Source organism: Cervus elaphus, chromosome 23 (assembly GCF_910594005.1).
Source record: "Cervus elaphus chromosome 23, mCerEla1.1, whole genome shotgun sequence".
NCBI classification, from domain to species: domain Eukaryota; kingdom Metazoa; phylum Chordata; class Mammalia; order Artiodactyla; family Cervidae; genus Cervus; species Cervus elaphus.
This window is the reverse complement of record NC_057837.1, coordinates 72,322,072-72,335,901: the sequence shown is the minus strand read 5'-3', so window position 1 is coordinate 72,335,901 and position 13,830 is coordinate 72,322,072. Positions and strand designations below refer to the sequence as shown.

The 13,830-nt window shown below is 49.4% G+C and overlaps 1 protein-coding gene across 2 annotated transcripts in view; it reads left to right on the top strand.

The window, feature by feature from the left end:
* The first annotated feature begins 82 nt into the window (after positions 1-82).
* The window catches only part of ADA (adenosine deaminase), an 81,764-nt gene continuing 68,016 nt past the window's right edge, over positions 83-13,830 (top strand). For both annotated transcript variants that reach the window (XM_043883193.1, XM_043883191.1), the window contains exon 1: positions 83-394. The gene's annotated coding sequence lies outside the window, so the exon portion shown is untranslated. The remainder of the gene's footprint in view (positions 395-13,830) is intronic.

The following is a 13,830-nucleotide window of genomic DNA, read 5'->3' as shown; positions in this document are numbered from 1 at the left end:
AGGGGGTGCTGTGGATCCAGAAAGTGCTCTGCAGACACCCCCCTTGCAGAGTTGACCCAAGTCCTCCCAAGCCCCGTGGTCCGGACTCCCGGCAGCTTCAGCGGGCCTGCGGTTTCTGGCAGGAAGATTGGCAGCCGTCCAGAAGCGGGTGTGACCCACAGCAAAACTTCCCTGGGCGGCCCGTTTGCTTTTGGCAATCAGGAGCCTCCCCATGGCCTGCTTGCCGAGCTGTGGATGGTGACCTGCGGTGGCTGAGCCCACGCGGGCTGGACCTAGTGTGTGCTCTTGCTGGGCCCTGCTACATGCTGGGGTCCTCAACAGTGATCTGCAAGAACCAAATCCTTTTTGTTGAATTTAATCAACTCTGAGGCCGTCTCCAGTTCCTGAAGAGGAGGTAAGCTGAGAGGGGGAAAGGACAGTAAGAGGGGGCAGGTGGAATTTCAGGGAATATAGAGGAAGGGTCCTGTTCAGACAGAGGGTGAGGGTGAGCTCTCTGAAGCGGGAGCCAGGGATAAAGGTAGTGAGAGAGGGCGATGCTCCAGGCAGAGGGAACAGCACATAGAAGCCTAGAGGTGGGGGACCGCGTGCTGGCAGGGCCTATTCTGGGAGCCAAGAACGCCTTCTGTGTCTGGAGCTGACAGTGAGGAGGGGAGCAGTGTCACACGTGAGGGGGTAAGACACATGAAATTCACACCGCCAGAGACTCTGAGCTTCCAATGCAGGGGGCCAGGTTTGATCCCTGCTCAGGGAACTAGATCCCACAGGCTGCAACTAAGAGTTCACAGGCTACAGCGAAAGATCCTGATGCTCTGTGATGACCTAGAAGGATGGGATGGGAGTCAGGGTGGGAGGGAAGCTCAAGAAGGAGGGGATATATATACATACATATAGCTGATTCCCTGGTGGCTCAGATGGTAAAGAGTCTGCCTGCAATGTGGGAGACCCAGGTTCGATCCCTGGGTTGGGAAGATCTCCCGGAGAAGGGAATGGCAACCCACTCCAGTATTCTTGCCTGGAAAATTCCATGAATGAAAGAGCCTGGAGGGCTATAGTCCATGGGGTCACAGAGAGTCGGACACGACTGAGTGACTAATATACACACACGTAGCTGATTCACTTTGTTGTGCAGCATAAACTATCACAACATTGTAAAGCAGTTATACTCCAATTAAAAAAAGAATACTGGAAGTAAAAGAAAAACAGTGCAGACCCCACATGCCCCAACGAAGATCCTGCGAAGCCACAACCAAGCCTCGGTGCATCCAAATAAATAAGTAGATATTTTTTAAAACCTCACCACCAGTATCACTAGGAGGGGGAAGGTATAAAGACATGAGCTTTGACTGTAGAATTTGGCAAAGGTAATACTAGAGGTGGTGTCAAGTGTGACTGGAGAAGGCTTTGGTCCCCATCATCTCCCCCAGTATCCCAAACCTCAAAGTGATGGAGCTGGCCAGCAGAAGAGTCCGGAAAGCACAGTTGGCACGGAAGAAGAGTGACTTGATACTGGGAGCAATTCCAGGACGAGGAGTTAATATGAAGAGAGGTTGAAGATAAAAATGTGGGATTTGATCATTTACTGCTGGAGGAAGTGGCTGAGGGTGAGGGTTGCGGGTCCCCAGACTTGGAGAGAAGGAGAAACAGTGTTGTTTATTCAGGCTCCTGTTTGAGTTAGAGGCAGGCTTAGGGTATTCTACACCCAGGGTGGATCAGTTTTGGAATACCCACCACCTTCCTATAACAAAGTGTTATCAGTCATCAATGTGAGAAGAAACAAATATAGTTCATTTATGAACTAGAATTTGCACTTACCATGCGAAAATGTTACCCTTCGCAGTCTACACTGTTTGACTTTTCTAAATTTTAAACAAATTAAAATTTCAAGAAGTCACCTGGGATGGCAGACTTGAACTCCCTGTATCTTCATCTTCTCCATCACTCTACAGTCATTGGTTTTTTTTTTTTTTTCAATCTACTCGTGAGATGCAGAAATATGTGATACTGTGGCGTTGGAGGCAGGAACTGTACTTGGAGCAAGTACCAAAGATTCCAAGCTGTTAGGAACTGACCCTCTTGGTGAACCTGTGTTCCCGAGACCCTGTGTGCTGGTGGCAACTGCATCCCTAGAAATTCTCCATGTCGAAGAGGTTTATTAAAGGATAAATCAAAACGTGCTGATGTGAAGCTTAGCTACATGTTATTAAAATACAACTGGTGTTAGTCACTCAGTCATGTCTGATTCTTTGCAACCCCATGGACTGTAGTCCACCAGGCTCCTCTGTCCATGAAATTCTCTAGGCAAGAATACTGGAGTGGGTAGCCATTCCCTTCTCCAGGGGATCTTCCCATCCCAGGGATCAAACCCTGGTCTCCTGGGTTGCAAGAGTCGGATATGACTTAGCAACTAAACCATCCCAGGTGGCCCTTGTGGTAAAGAAGCTGCCTGCCAATGCAGGAGACACAGGTTCAATCCCTGGGCTGGGAAGCTCCTCTGGAGGAGGAAATGGCAACTCACTCCAGTATTCTCGCCTAGAAAATTCCATGGAGGGAGGAGCCTGGCAGACTACAGTCCATGGGGTCGCAAAGAGTCAGACGTGAGTAAGCAACTGCACATTTATTTATTTATTTTCTATGTTTTGGCCATGCCAGGATCTTAGCACCTCAATCAGGGATCGAAACCCATGCCTGCCACAGTGGAAGTGCAGTGTCTTAACCACTAGACAGCTAGAGAAGTTCTAGGTCCCTGGTTTTAATAATAATGAAAGTGATTACGTATTGAGCACCCAGTAGGAGCTGCCCCTATGCTGAGTACTTTTTATAAAAAGTGGTGTTTCTAATCCTTGTCTTCCATACCTTAATAAAAAAAAAAAGAAAGAAAAACTGAAGTCCAGAGAGGTTAAGCAACTTGCCAAAGGTCACACAGCTAGAAAACAGAGCCAGATTTTCAGCGGAGGTTCATATGACTCCAAAACCTATGCTGTGGTTATTTATTTTTGCTACTGCTTAGAAAGCTCTCTGTGGCATATATTTTTTAAAATTGAGGGGTAACATATAAACAGAAATGCTTACAGTGCACTAGTGTTAAATGCACATCTCGACAACTCTTCACATACGTACACACCCATGTAACCACCACCAAGATACATTTCCAGAAAGTTTCTGACGCCTCTTCCAAAACTATACACTCTGCCTCCCAAGGTACTCACTGTTCTGACCTCTGTCACCATGGATTAACTTTTGCAGGGAGGAACAGTTTTGTTTTGGCTTTTTATTTTATTTTTTCACTTTTTATTTTGTGTTGGGGGATGGCTGACTAACAATGCTGATAGTTTCGGGTGACCAGTGAAGGGACTCGGCCATACACATACATGTATCCATTTGGGAGGAACAACTTTGAACCACTTCTGCCTCTGAGGCAAGAAGGAAGATAGAAAAGCTAGGAGGCATGAGGGGGAGGTGGAGAAAGGCACTTTGTTCACAGCAGTGTCCGTATCAAAGGAGGAGTCCCGCCCCCATCAGGGGGGGAGGCCGGTGTGCTTTCCCAGGCAAGTGAAGGAGGCTCAGAGCGTGCTGCGCCTGGAGGTGACGAGACTCCAGTGGAAGCGCTGCCTCCTTCCTCAGGGGCCCCTCTGAGTCAGAGCATGTGTTTGTGCTTGGAACTTGTTCTCTCTAAATAACCGAAGTTGGGCGAGTGTGGACAGCGGGCGGTCCTGGGGCCTGGCCAGTTCAGGAAGCACGTGGGTTGGCATCACGGCGTCGGGTGATGAGAGTGTGCGTGATGAACACACATCACAAAATGCCTAAAATCCGTGGCAGGAGCTACCCCTGTGCTGACTGGTTACTGGGGCTCAGGCCCCCAAAGTGCCAAGTTCAGCACTAGAGGGATGTGACAGTCCGGGGAACCCGTGAGACTTTTGGCTAGTGCTATAGGTTCCTCTAAATAAGGCCCTAGAATGAGCATAGATGCTCTTTGCACTACCAGAAGCAAATTTCAGGCTTGTAAGCCAAAAAGTCCCCACTTCAAATCCTGGCTCCCCCAGTGACTTTTGGCACTGGGACCAGGATGCAGAAAGAGAGGTGCCAAGGGAGAAAAAAGGAAGGAACTTTCACTATAAGGTGCTAACCTGGCACGTGTAGGACCGGGAGAGTGAGGGACTCCTTAAAAGTGAGGCATCTAGGCATACTTCCCTGGCGGTCCAGTGGTTAAGGCTGTTTGCTTCCACTGCAGGGGGCACATGTTTAATCCCTGGTAGGGGAACTAAGATCCTACCTGCACAGGGGAAAAAAAAAACCTGCACAAAATGAATTTATGGTAGGAACTCAAGAAATATGGGTTGACTGGCTAAATGACAACTCCCTATCCCAGTGTTTGAATTGGGGTACATTAGGCTATGCTGAGGTCACAAATAAACTCCCAGATCTCAATGGCTTAACCCAGCAAAGGTTTAGTTTTGGTTCAAATGGTCCAGTGAAGTTGGGCAGATCATCTCCATCTTGTAGCTGCATCCTCTCAGACCACCCTTCCCTACTCAAATGTGTGCTCTGATACGCAACACCATTCAGTTGCTTGTTTGAAATGAATTTCAGATCCTCCCCTCCCTGCCCCACAGCAGGATCTACATTTAATAAGACTCCCAGGTGATTCGTATGCACATTGCAGTTTGTGAATCACCATTCTAGACCAGTGGGCTCCAAGGTCACCTTGGAGAAGAGAGATGGAGAAGGCACACTGGCTCTTCACTGGCTCAAACCAGAAGTGATGATGCTCCTCTCTTCTGCTCATATTTCGTTGGCCAGAACAAGTCACGTGACCCCAACTTGGCTGCAAGGGAAGCTGGGAAATGTGATCTTTCTCTGTGGTCCCTGAAGAGGAATCAGAGTGAGAAACATATGACACATTCTTTGCCACAGTGTCTGAGGATCTGGGACACAGACTTCTGTGGCCTTTGATTTCACCCATTTTTGTTTGTTTTGAGGTGACCTTCTTGTTCTTTCAGACCCAAGCCAGGCCTAACACTTGAGAGTCTAGGAAATGCCTCTGAAAAGTGAAACTGGGGAAACACCTCTTTAGCTCAGGGTGCAGCATATGGGAGCCAGGAACAAGTGTCTGCAGTTGCAAGGATGAAGCCAGTTTCAGCCATTCACAGCTTGTCAGCTTCCTCCCTGCCTTCCTCCTTTGTGTTCAATGCACATCTACATGCCAAGCCCTGTGCAAGAAGCTGGAGATTGGTGTGTGTGGCGGGGGTGGGTCTGTGTGAATAAATGCTCAACACTGGGGACATCACTGTTGCTACAGTAGGGTCGTGGGGACAGACAAACCCAAACAGACCCTGACCCCAGCAGGGCTGGGAGAGTCAGGGTCAGTGCTCCCATGGCTGGACATACTCGGGTAAGAGGGAGCCCCGTACCATGGGAAGATCAAGAATCAGATGAAAATCCCAGCTCTGACACTTGCTACGTGGCTGTGTGTAAGTGTCCTCACCTCTCTGGGACTCTCTTTCCCTTTTGTGGAAATTGGGATCTATGGCAGAGCCTGATGGAGACCCATTCCAATATCCTTTCTCCCCTCCTTCCCTCATAATCAAACCTTGATTTTATTTGGGCTGGCAGTGCACTCAACTTTGCAGCTAGGCATGGCCATGTGACCGGTCCCAGCAATGAGATACATGAAGAAGTGTTACGTGCAAATTCTGGGAAGGCTTCTGAAAGGGAAGAGCATCCCTCCTGTCCCAATACCACCCTTCCTTCCTCCTGCTTCCAGTCAGTCATCAGACATGATGGTTAAGCTTGACAGCCATCTTGGACTAAAAGGGTATCTTAAAGATGGCCCTCAGGTGCAGAGGAAGAAAGAGGAGAGATAAAAACGGAGCCTGGATCTCTGATGACATCAGAGCTGCCATGTGCACCCTGGATTCCACCTACAGAGGCCATTCACGTGATTTTAAAAATAGTATAGATATTACTACAAGAATACTATGAGAATATTAATATAGTAATAATAAAATGTTACTATATATTATTCTGTCTACATATAATAGGTGCATATTTATGCCCCTTTGTTTAAGCCACCATTGTTTTGAGTATTGCTGGTGTAAAAGTATTATTGATTTTTATTATTGATAGTGTATCTGGCAAACTTGCTCATCCCTCTTATTTGTTCTGATGTGTTGTCAGTTTATTTCATTTTTCAAGGTAACGGATCACACCATCAACAAAGAATAGTTTTCTCTCTTCCCTTTCAATCTTTATACCTCTTATTTTGTTTCCTTTTAGCTGTAGTCTGAATCTGGCACTATGTGTTAAGTATTTTTTGTTATTGTTTAGTCACTAAGTTGAGTCCTATTCTTTGCGACCCCATGGACTGTAGCCCACCAGGCTCCTCTGTCCATGGGATTGCCCAGGCAAGAAAACTGGGGTGGGCTGCCATTTCCTTCTCCAGATGAGTTAAGCATTAGCAGTGATAATGGGCATTCTTGGCTTGTTCCTGATCCTAACACGCACATAAAGTTTCTCCACTAGGAATCATATTTTCTGGAGGTTTTTTGATACTGACCTATCAACCAAATGAAGAAACTTCTCTTATGCTCCTTGTTTGCTAAGATTAAAAACAAATAAATATCTAAGGTTTTTAAATAAGTACCAAAGGTTCTTATCAAAAGTTTTTTCTGCATCAGTTGACAATCATTGGATTTTTAGAAGATTTTTTGTATATTTATTTGTTTGTTTGGCTGTACTGGGTCTTAGTTGAGGCCTATGGGATCTTTGATCTTCGTTGCAGCATTCAGGATCTTTTTTAGCTGCAGCGTGTGAGATTGAACCTGGGCCCCCTGCATTAGGAGCACACAGTCTTAGCCATTGGACCACCAAGGAAGTCCTTGGCCTTTTTTTTTTCCTTTTGATTTAATGACTCAGTGAATCATACTGGTGGATTTTTTGATGTTAATGTATTTCTGGGATAAACCCTTCCTAATGGTAAGGTATTATCACTGTTTTAACACACTGCTGAATTCAGTCCACTAATACAGTAGTTAGTATTTTTTCCATCCTGTATTCATAAATGAAATGAGCTTATGGTTTTCTTTTATTGTATTGTCTTCTCTGGTTTTGGCAACCAAGATGACACTTGTCTCATCAATAAACTAGGTTGGCTTTTGAGGGGATGTGGAGTAGCTACTTATATAAGCTAGGCGTTCATTGCTTCTTTAAAATTCAGCGGAACTCACCTATAAGGATGTCTGGGTCTGATTTGGGAGAGCAGGAGAGCTCTGGCTACCACTTCAGTTTCTTTAATACTAATTAACCTATTAACATTCTCTATTTCTTCTTGGACCCATCTTTTGGCATCTTATAACTTTCTAGAAATGTATCCATTTTCCCTAAGCTTTCAAATTCCTAACAATATAACTGTTCACAGTAGTTTTAAAGTTATGCTTAGTCTCTGTTAAATCAATATTATTCTCGTTTTCCACACTATAGTTTATCTACTCTACCTTAACTCTTTGGTCATGATCAATCTTATCAGGACCCTGTCTCAAATGAATTCCATCCCAGAAGTGGCTTTGGGTCCCGTTGTTTTTTCATAGTCTTTTGTTCTCTAGTTCATTCCCAGAAGGTGTTCTGAATGGGCAGGGCATTGTGCAGCTGAATCTCATTTTGGCCCTTGCAGTCCTGAGGTGTTCTACATCATCAGCGAGGCCACCTCCATCGGGAAGGTCCAGAGAGGGGGCCCCGCCAATGGCCATGAGTTGCCCAAGTCTGGGTTCCTGCCCCAGAGGGCGAGGCTCCATCTCCTCTACACTGGCAGCCCCTACACTGCCCCCGCCTCTGGTCATGTCGGGAGGGGCTGGTGGGCGAATTGCTACTGCCGCCTGCTCATCCAGCCTGCAGATAGCCAGCCCCCAGGTGCCCCTCTGTGGCCTCTTCCGCACATTCCTCAGTCTGGGCAGAAGCTCAAAGGTCTGTTCCTGGCCCTGAGATCCCAGGTGCCACCATGAACTTCCTTCCCTGCCCCCAGCACCCTAGTACAGTTATGGGGCTTTAACACTTGGCTTCAGTCTGAACTGGTGTGCTTCTGTGCGCAGGGAGGGACCAGGCGGTCCTGCAAGGAGGGGGTGAGAGGTGGTACTCTTGGGTCACACATGTGATTGCCTCTGTACATGGATGCTCATGCCAGTGTGAACTGGGGTGGTCCTCATTTGCTGGGTGAGGGGGTTGGGACAGGGGGCAGAGAATGCAGCTGGTGAGGCAAAGGCAAACAGGCTGGGGAGCTGGGAGAAGTCATGATGGAACATGGGATTCAGAAATTGGCACCAGAGTTTACTCACCGGCCTGGAATGCCAGAGAAAAGACACTGAACTTGGCATGTGTTGGATGGTAGATGTATATTTGTTGCATGAATGAATACATGAATGAATGAATGGAGGAACCCAAGCTTTAATTTCCTTCTCACTCTGTACATTCTCGGGCAAATTTCTTGGCCTTGCTTGGTCTCAGTTTCCTCATCTGTAAAATGGGAGAGGGGTGGATTCCATATCTTATAGTGCCTCTTTCTCTAGGGATTTCTGGAAGCATTTCTGGAGTGGCAGCCCTGACCCAGAGGGAAGTATGCAGTATGGGCCCTCAAGAAGGCAGAATTCTGAAAGGTCAGGAGCAGAGGTGGTTCCTATAGATTCTCTGATGTCTGAATAATTATCAGAGTTCAGGGGACCCCACTGAGTTAGAATTAGCTGGTCAGGAGGAACCAGACACCAGAGCAGAAGTGGCTTTGCATTTGGCCAGACATCCCTTAGAGAAGGCAGATAACAAGTTAGGTTACTGCCTCCCCATCCAGGAGCCCCCTCATCATTCAGGATATCCATTCATCCATTTATCTGTTCTTTTAATGATCCATCCATCTACCCATTTGTCCATCCATCCATTCACCCATTCATCTGTACATTCATATATCCATTCATTCATTTAACAGACGCTGAATGCAGGGACCATGCCCTCATATTAATACACAATAAAAAAGCAAGGTCTCTGTCCACAATGGATTCACAGACTAGAGGAGATGGAGACAAGCAAAGAGATGATGGCAGAACAGTGAGTGGGGAGTACTAGTCACTGAGGGAAATGAGAAGAGGACCCAGCCTGGGAGGAGGGAGAGGAGGCTTTGGAAATCTTATTAGAGGAGGTGACATCCAAGCTGAATTTTGAAGCAAGAGTAGGAGTCCAAGCAAAATGTCAACACAGGGGGACTGAGAGAATAGAGGCCGGAAGTCATCACAAGACCCGGGGTGTCTGGGGTGCTGTGCATGGCTGAGTCTGGATGAAGCCTGGCGGGAGGAAGGGGGGTGGGTGAGGCTGGAGGAGCCTGGCCTGTGTTGGTCTGGGAGGACACTTGTGACTAGGGCTGGGAAGAGGGACCGAGACCTTGGGGTCTCCAGGGACCATCTGGAGCTGTAGAAAAGCTCTGGGTCAGGCATCGGAGGCTGGGTTCCTTCCTCCTCCTGAGGGACCTTAGGCAAGTCCCCTCACCTCTCTGGGCCTCAGTCCCGTTGCTGTGACGTGACAGGGTTGCCCTTTGTGGCCTCTTGGGACCCTTCCAGCGCTGAGGATGTCCTTGAGCCACATGTGGTCAGCAAAACCAACAGCCATGTGAACATTTGGCCTGGCCTGGGGAGCAAGTTAATTGTTCCCAGTCCCTGTGCGTGTCGAGGGGGGAGTGCCTTGGTTAGGGGCCCTGGTTAGGGGCCGCCCCATGGGGCTCCCAGTCATGGGATTGCAGGATGTGCTGAGTGGGGAGTGAGTCATCAGCCAGTCATCCGCTCGGGCCCCAGGGTCCCCAGGTGTGGGAAGGGGAGGGGCCCATCCCCTACTTCTCCCTGCCCAGAGCCCCCTTCTTAAGCCAGCAGTCCCTTGCTCAGCAAAAAGCAAGTCCACGGAAAATTGTTTCTTTTTTAAGTTTTTAAATTGGAGTATAATTGCTTTCCAATGTTGTGTTGGCTTCTGCTGTACAACATGAATGGGCCATATATATATATATATTCCCTCCCTCTTGAAGCTCCCTCCTACCACCACCGCCTTCCCACCCCCAGGTCATCACAGAGCACCGAGCTAAACTCCCTGTGTTACATAGCAGCTTCCCACTAAGGAAAATTATTTGAGATAAATCAAAGCGTGGGAACCCTAGGCTGGGGTTCCGGACCTTCTCCCACCTCTCAGCAGCTCCTGAGGCCCTACCAAGGAGCCCCCTTGGGTTCAAGGGTCCGATCATCCCCAGGAGGGGAGATTGGGACCCAGAGGGGGAAGGGGCTGCCCCTTGGGTCACCCATCACGTGGCCTTACTCCTCTCCCCCCGGGCTCTGACCCTGCCCTTCCCCAGCCCTGGAGGATGGGGATCAAAACATGCACCTCTTCCATCTTCCCCTCCTCTCTTGGGGTCTCCCTCAGCCCCAACATCATAGCTTCTCAGCGACACCACAGGGAACGGGGGTTAAAGCTGAGCTCTGCCCCACATAAGACCCCGGCAGTTCCTGCCTTCATCTCTGGGCTGTGTCTCCCCAGCTCTGCAGTGGGAAGACTGGGGGGAGACTGGAAATCACTTGCATCCATGGAAGGCTTCTGGGTATCAGGCATGAACTTAATCTTCACAGCAACCCTCTAAGGTAGAGGTCCCCAACCTTTTTGGCAACAGGGAGCAGTTTTGTGGAAGACCATTTTTCCACGGACCTGGGCGGGGGTGGTTTTCAGTTGATTCAAGGCCTGACATTTACCGTGCACTTATTTCTATCATTACGACATGAGCTCCACCCTCAGATCATCAGGCATTAGATCCCGGAGGTTGGGGACCCCTGCTGTAACTGATGCATCATTACTATCTTTGTCTCACAGATGAGAGGCACCAAGAAGTTAAGTAATTTGCCTACATTCACATAGCAGGAAGGAGGCCGAGCTGGGATTTGAACCCAGGCGGCTGGCCCCTGAGCCCTGTAGTTACCCACTGTGCTATACTGCCTCTCAAAAGATGGCTTGGACTCACCTTCCAGTCCCTCCTGTCTGGGATTCAGACGGTGAGCTAGAAGTGGATCAGTGGGAAGGGAGAGAATCAGTCACACTCTCGTTCTGTCGATTGCTGTGTGACCTTGGGCAAGTCACCTCACCTCTCTGGGCCTCTGTTTCCCAGCAGGGTTGCTGTGAGAATTAAAGGGCTGGGGTAGAGTTTCTTCCTTCAGGGATGGCACACTCGTGGTGATTGACGGTTCTTCAGTCTCCACCCACTGCCCCTCCCTGCAGCCACTGTCTTGGTGGGGAGAGGCGGTGGCTATGGTTAAGACACCTTCCCTTCTGTCGCCAAGCTGCCTGGCTCTGTCTTCAGGAGCTGTTTCCCCAACCTCCCAATCCCTCCGAAAGGACCCACAGGGTCAGTTCCAGCCACACCCTCTCTCCTGACTCAGAGCCCAAGACCTGTCCCCTTAGAGACCAATTCCTCCTCCGACCCCCAGGGTGGCCAATAAGTCGCCCAGGCTGTGGTGAGGGGCATCTAACCAGCTTCCAGGAGCCCAAGTAGGGGCAAGTGAGACAGAGAGGCCCTGATGGCCCATTCGATCGACCCCACCGGCCCCAGAGCAAAACACTTCATTACTGGAAGCTCAGCCAGGCAGAGGGGGTGGAAGTGGCTGTGTTGGAGGAAGCCGAGGAGGGCCCGCCAAACCTCAGACCCCGAAGCCAGCGGCCCACAGTCTGACCACGCGGGGCTGGCTCGCGGGGATGTTTACGGAAACACTGGCCCCGGGGCTGGCCCAGCTGCTGGCCTGGGATCCCCTGAGGCAGCCCGAGGCCTCAGAGTGCCAGCTTGGCAGGGCACATCAAAGGCTGCAGCGGGGACCCTGTTTTCCTCCAGAGCCCACCTGGGGAATGGAGAGCTAGGAGGCCAAGGTTTAGCGAGTGGTAGAGACAGGCAAGGTCTCTACCTGGCCCTTTCTGGACCTATCAGGCCCTTTCTGGACCCTACTGGGAAGTGGCATCAGCTCGGGAGAGGCATGGAGCGAGTGGCCCCTGGAGCCAGGCGGCCTGAGTTCAAATCCTGGTTGTGTCCTTCTCTGGCTGTGTAACTTAAGGTAGTTTGCTTAACTTTTCTGAACCTCAGTTTGCCTATCTGTAAAATGGGGGTGGTAATAATAGTACTTCCTTGCCAGGCACAGTGACATGATTTCATATTTGTAAAGTGCTCAGAACCGTGGCTTGCACACACTCAGGGCTGTGTTTGTTACAGAAATCTTTTCAGTTTAAATACTTATTGAGCCTCCAGGCCTCAGTTGAGGAGCTAAGGTTATGGAGCTACATCCGATTTAGATCCTGCCCAGGGTGCTTCAAAGTCAAGGTGACGGATGGAGGTCAGAGGGTTAAGAGATTGGGAAGGGGGTGATTTCCCCAATCATAGTCACAGTGGCAACAAACTGGTGAATATTCATCCCTCCAGTCTCTAAGAGCTGGGGCCACATGAGTCCATTCACAGCTCCATCCCAGCACCCAGTCAAACACTGGCACCAAGTGGGTGCCTAAACCTGGTGTGGAATGAGTGGGTGAATACCTGGTGCTTTTTGAGTTCTGACCATGGTACCTGGCCCTGACTCCAGAGCATCACGTGCATGGCCCGCTTCCTGCCCCTCAGTGCCCCAGTGGAGAAAGTAAGATCATTCTTTCTGTGTTCAGAGAGGCCCGGCTGGTAAGTGGAGGGATTGCGACTGAACTCATGTCTAAGTTCAAAACCTGCCTTTTTTTTTTTTTTTTTTAATTTTTTTATTAGTTGGAGGCTAATTGCTTCACAACATTTCAGTGGGTTTTGTCATACATTGATATGAATCAGCCATAGATTTACACTTATTCCCCATCCCGATCCCCCCTCCCACCTCCCTCTTCACCCGACTCCTCTGGGTCTTCCCAGTGCACCAGGCCCGAGCACTTGTCTCATGCATCCCACCTGGGCTGGTGATCTGTTTCACCATAGATAGTATACATGCTGTTCTTTTGAAACATCCCACCCTCACATTCTCAAAACCTGCCTTTTAAAACGCTAAGCTCCTCTTGTCTTCCCCAGAGGCCAGCGTGGCATCAAACTGCACAGCCCTTGGATCCCCCTGGTGGCTCAGTGGTTAAGAATCCACCTCCCAATGCAGGGCCATGGGTTCGATCCCGGATCCGGGAAGATTCCACATGCCCTGGGACATCTAAGCCTGTGCGCCCCAACTACGTGCACTAAGTATACTCTAGGGCCTGCGTTCCACAAGAGAAGACCCAATGCTGCCATAAATAACTGCATAAATCGATTAATTACTTTAAAAAATTGCACAGCCCCTCTCAGGTCTGAGAGTTCACAGCTGCACCATTTTACATTTCCCAGTCCTGCCGGAGAAGGAGATCCAGGAGGATCTTGCTGGAAGGAGGACACTCGAGGCAGAGGGACCAGCCTGTGGAAAGGCTAAGAGGCAGGATCAGCCCTCTACTCTAGTCTCCGCAGATAGCCTTGAAAGCCAGGAAAATATTTAGAGGCTCCTGTGACCAGGGAGTTCCTGGAGAGTCCTGAGCGAAGTTAGCACATGGCTAGGATGGAAGATGAATTCCCAAGAAAGGAGGTCGGAGGCAGGGAGAAAATAAACATGTACAAATAAAGCTCAGTGTCATTCTTGAGCTGTCTCCCCCAGATCGAAACTTACCTGCCCCCGTGTTCCACCTCATCCAGAGCCACGTGTGCCTACCTTGGGGACCCAGGACCTGGGCGTAGAACACACAGGTTTCAGATCCTTAGAGCCCAGAAACCTGCCTTCCTCCCCACCCACCCCAGCCTGG